We start from the raw sequence: 6,000 nt of genomic DNA on the forward strand, positions 1-6,000 counted from the left end.
CATACGGACATATGAGCTCGATCAGGTAAATGCAGATCAATGAGAAATCAATTAGTGTAATGGCTGCTGCTTATTCACGCCAACACCCACCACCGCCACAGGGTCAGACCCAAGACTGGAGTTTGGCCAATCAGAAGACAAAAAGAGAATGCCTGGAAAAGGACCATTTCATGGCTGGAAAAGGACCATTCCATGACTATATTCAGGAATGAAGGCCACACAAGAGGCTCGGTTGCCCCAGCTGACTTCTTTCTCAAGTCCAAGCGAGCAAGCTTCCGATCTTTCTTTTGCCTAGTCAATCTATTTCTGTTGCTTGCAACCAAAGATTCTCAACTAATACATACAGTCTTTCCTCAACCAAAAATTTGAAAAGCCAAATGCACTATGATTCAAGCCACTTAATGGTCAGGCTCACCTTTCGAACCCTCTTTCGCTGTCTACCTCTCTCCCACGAGTTTACTACGAAAAAAGAAACACACAGTAAGAAATACAGTCCTTCTGTCTTCGTCTTTGTCACACTATCTCCTCCTCCCACTTTTCCTATCCTGCTCTACAAATATGAAAGTCGCAGGCCTTTTTAACCATTATTTCTTCTTAATTTCCCCCACGGGACCAAGCTGTGCGGCTATCAATTACAGAACATACACCAAGCAAATACACCGTGAACTTTGAAAAATCAAAAGCCATCCCGTCCCCAGTTCTCAAGTCCAACACCGAAAGGCTTTGATGTGCGTGTCAATGTAGTACAAAGCAAGGGTGGGAGCACAGAGGCTTAAGGCAAGTCGATACAATGAACCAGAGCAGAACAGATTTTAAGCTCAGTTCTTCTACAAAGTACAGAGGGGATAAGCCCAGGAACAAGACCTTCTAGGCAAGTGTCCAGAAGAAAAAATAATAGCAACATCTGTCCAGGACAAGGAATGCTGGGCGGGGCCGGTAACATCTATACCGGGTCTGGTGAAAACATTCACTACACATTCTTTATATTACATAGTTACAAGTTCAAATAAAGTACTAAGACTTGGAAAGATAATAAACATTGAATTTGTATAGCGTTCTAAATAAATTCTTTCCAAAAATTTTAATGATAAATTTGAGCCTGCTTCCATGTGCCTAATTTTTTTATATGAGGTTTCCTATTTTAATGTCTACCGCAATTCTTGATCAAGATTTTTAAACGATGATCTTTTCAAATTCTAGGTGGTCCCATCATACAAAAGAACAGTAGAAAGAGCTTTTTCTTTGATTCCTTTCCTTAAAACAAATGTTTAAATTTCTCATGATTATGCTAATAAGTTCCTAAATCATCTTTCTTTTCTAGTATTTCAAAATAATGAAGTTTGCTTCAAGCATGCATAGATGCTACATTACTAATTTTAATAAAATCTGCTTTCTAAAGAAGTAAGAAGGGCTAAGTATCACTAGTGATTCATTTATAACTTGACTTTTTGAAGCCATAAATGATGTCACTGAAGTCCCAGTAATTTGATTAAATTCGCTTCTGTCTTTAAAATGTCAATTAAGAAAAGCCATTGTTTAAAGTCAATAATTATCTCTAAATGAACATAACAAGAATCATTTCTATATAAATTTTGGATTCATCATTTAATGTACAGTCTAGATCCACACCACAACTTTTATATGTGAGCTTCCCCATATAAAAGGATTACTTAAATCTCAGGTTTTTGAGCATGACACTCTTTGATGCTAAAGTATACACCTTCTTGTCATAGTAACCATCACATGACCATCAATAATACACAAACTTAAGCAATGTGTCTGTGAATACCTTATTCATTTATAACAGATCCTTTAGACTGGATACAAGAAATAAGACCCCACCTATATAAGGTCTACAAGAAACACACTTTTATTCAATATAAAAAAAGAAATGGTGAGGATGCCGAGAAATTGGAACCCTTGTGTACCACCGGTAAGAAGAAAAAATGGTACAGCCACTAATGTAAACGGTATGGCAGTTCCTCAAAAACTTAAAAATAGAAATACTGTATGCTCCAGAAATTCTACTTCTGTGTATACACTTAATAAAATTGAAAGAAGGGTCTCACAGAGATATTTGGACATCCATGTTCAAAGCATCATCACTCACAACAGCTAACATGGAAAAGCAATCCAGTGTCCACGGACAGATGAACGGATGAACAAAATATGGTACATCCGCAGAATGGAATGTCATTCAGCCTTAAAAAGAAAGGAAATCCTGACACAAGCTACAACATGTATGAACCCAGAGGACATCATATTAAGTGAAATAAGCCAGTCTCGAAATGACACATATTGAATGATTCCACTGACATGAGGTATTTAGGATAGTCGGACTCAGGGACAGGAAGTAGAATGGGAGCTGCCAGGGACTGGGGGAGGCGATGGGTAATGAGGACAGTTCCAGGTTTGCACAGCAAAAAGGGTTCTTCGGATGGACGGTGGTGATGGTTGCCAATAGTATGAATGTACCTACTAATGCCACTGACCTTCACGCTGAAGAATGGTTAAGACAAAAGGAAAGGGAGGTGGAAAGGACAAGGACAGAGAAAGACACGCCATGCAAACGCCACTCGAAGGGGAGCTGAGGCGGCTACGCTCACACACGAATCAGGCTTCAGAACAAACAACGTCGCCGGGAATGAAGAGGGACGTTACGCAGTGATAAAGGAGTCGATTCATCGAGAAGATGTAACTATCTCAATGCATGCGCATGTGACAAAACTGGCAGAACTGAAAGAAGAAAAAATATCCACAAATGCAGACAGAGATTCCAACCCCCTCTCTCAGCAATCATTCAGAACGAACGTTTTTCCTTAGTGAGGAAAATCAAGATCCTTTTTTGGATATTGACTTTAAGCTGGTTATTCAGAAACAAAAAGACTCAGAAAGAACCTCTGACCCTGCCCCCTGTTACCTGCCTAAAGGAACTCAGAGAGAAAAAACTTGCTCAGCATCATAACATAAACGAAACACCAGACAGGGAGAGATCCAGGGAAGCCTGGTTACTGATCTCCTGTGTCCCACTGTGTCCGGTGACACAGTAAGAATTTGCTCACCCTGTGTTTGCTCTTTCTCATCCAACTGAGAGCCGCCTACTTTCCTCTGAAACCCCCGACTCCTGCTCCGCTCCCCTTTGTCCAGAGTGGCACAGAAACCTCAGCTGCCGAAGCGTCTGTCTTCGGGTCTCACATGCGTGAGGCGCCCCCGCCTGCACGTCGTAATAAATTTTGGACATTTTCTCCTATTAATCTGATTGTCTCATGTTAACTTATTGCCCGGCTAAAAGAACTCAGAAGACGGGAGGAAAGTTATATTTTTGATTCCACAACTGTCTTATGAAAGTAGCCCATTATGATGCGAAAAGGCATAACTGTAGGAACTAAATGCGCTGCAGGTTTTTAAAGTTTAGTGAAGTTCATCTTTCAAAGGAAAACTTAGATGTCTAATTAATTCATTCCCAGACATCCACTATAAAATACAGGGGTTTGAACAAGTGGTAAGAAAAACAGGAAGTCATGACATGTCGACTCACTGAATTCAATTAAGTGTTAATACATACAAAATTTTGAAAAATTGAGTTTTGAGGTTGTGAAGCTTACAATGAATGCCCTTTAATAAACAAACTGTGGTTCTTTTTTGGAAATAATCTTTTTAAATTTCCCATAACAAATAAGTCTTTTTAAAAAGCCTTCCAAAAATCACACTTAAGCTAATTGTTGACACTAAGCAGAAAATATATAAATAAATCGAAAATAATAATGGAAAAAAATTAACCAAACAATCCTATTCAGCAACATCCAAATAACTATAACGATAAAATTAAACATAATTTAGTCAGTCATTAGAAGAAAAATAATGACAAGAGCAAATTAACTTTAAAAAAACAAGCGTTGAGGGATTTTAGTTACAGCATCATGAAGTTAGTAAATCCTCTCCACCAAAAAAAAAAAAAAAAAAAAGTATAAAGGTAGACAAAATTGTCAAGATCAGTCGTTTCGAGGCCCCTGAGTAAACAAATTGTAGAAAACTAACTGAGCAGCTTTCGATGCTCGCAGTCTGCTTTGGCTGAAAACACTGAGCGTCTAAGGCCCTGTCTAGAACTGTTCCCCATCTCCGGCCCACCTTGTGCCCAGCTTTCCTGAGGGAACCATACAATTAGGAGTTCGAATATTATTTCTACTGTTACGAATATCTGAATGGTCGCTTCGAAGTCCCCACTGCAGCCATCGGTACTAAGTGGCACACCTATGACCCATTTACAACACATGAATACAGGTGCGAAGTCCTACTCTACACACTACCTGGGCTACTCTTCGTATAAAGTAATAATACTGTCAACTCCATATCCTGCCAGGAAGAATGACTCATTAAAGAACCTTTTAAAAGCCTGATAAATTCTAATGTCAAAGGGTTCCATAAAAAGTAATTGCTTTTCCCTTTTCTACCTATAACCATAATTACCAGTTAGCCTGTGAAAGCTACGAACTACAAACAATAACGACTGTCCATCGTTAAACAGTTTCATAATCAGAGCATCTGAAAGGACACCTCTACCAACATAAGAGCCCAACAGACTTATTTTCCCCGGAAATATATAATTCTGACACTTATTTTATGCCATCTACTCAATTTCTTTCTAATTTAAGACACAGGTGAAAATACAGAAAAACCAGTCATTCACCTGAGAGCAGATTCTCAAAAGGCAGCTTTTCATCCACTGTGATCTTCCTCTTCCCCCACCACCACCTCCCAAACTACTTCCTGAGCTGTTATGTTATTCATGGAATATGAAAAGCAGTTAAAATCATCCTAAGAAGGTAAAATTGATTTAAAAAAAAAAATTCGTTGGAAAATGGGAAGGTCACTCGGTTCTGTGTGCATCTGGCCAATGGCCGGCGTCTACACCGCAACACAACTGAGCTCTTCTTTTCTCGTCCCCGCCTATCAACAGAAGTATGATTTAAACACACACACACACACGCAATACCTCCTTACAAAAACGCTGGCTTCTAACTAGAAGGCCCCGGTTTTCAATAAATTAAAGAGATTACCCAATTATATAGTCTATCCTAAAACATGAATGATAAATTCCTTAAGTGTTCTACAGATTTGTTTAACTGGTTCTGCAAGTGTTCCAGGATTCATTTTAATACATTCATGAATAAATTGCTTCCCACACTGATAGACTCATTTAAAGTCACTTAATATTCATTTATGCCTTATAATGTTTAGCTATGTGGTTCATGAACAAAAGGACAGGACACCGTGTTATTCTCCAATCTGGATATTCAAGAAGATACAAAAATGAACTCTTGTGAATGAAAAGTATCTACTGTTAAAAAAACCTCTCTCGCTATTTATCCTATTCATCTCTTACTCATAGAGATAAAGTAAGTTAATTTTAAATGGACTTGTTAATAGGAAGCAAGCAAAGAAAGCTGGGTATAGAAGGTTCTATGCTTCCCTGAAGCACTAGTTTAATCTCTCAGCTGTAGCTTTGAGTGAGTCACCCTCCGGGCCTGAGTTCCCTAATCTGTAAAATGAGAATGGTATGTTAAAAGGATTCTTGGCTTGATGATTCTGCAGGCTACCTGCAATTCAGTTTCCTCACTTAATTTAGAAATAAACAAACACACTTCATCCAGATCCTCATTGTGAATAGAAACTCACACTAGTGAATTAGGGAATTACTTTATCAAGTCCTCTCAGTTATAACTGGGTTCACTCAGGATTATGAAAAGCTTTTTGGCAGAGGGAGAAACTAAACAACTCACCATGCACAGCCCTGTCTGAGCAAATCTGACTGCAGCTTAAGAAACCCCACCCCGTTCTGGCTAACCCGGGAGGAGACTCAACTCCGCTCTGCCATATTATTTAACCGGGCACCTAGAGAACACAGGGTTTGAGCCTCGCGCCCGACCCCGGGTCACGCCTTCCGACGGCTTGCCTGCGGCGGAGCTGCCTGGGAAGAAGGGTCACCACGGGACCGACGGT

This window comes from Rousettus aegyptiacus, unplaced genomic scaffold, assembly GCF_014176215.1.
Source record: "Rousettus aegyptiacus isolate mRouAeg1 unplaced genomic scaffold, mRouAeg1.p scaffold_m13_p_4, whole genome shotgun sequence".
Classification (NCBI taxonomy): domain Eukaryota; kingdom Metazoa; phylum Chordata; class Mammalia; order Chiroptera; family Pteropodidae; genus Rousettus; species Rousettus aegyptiacus.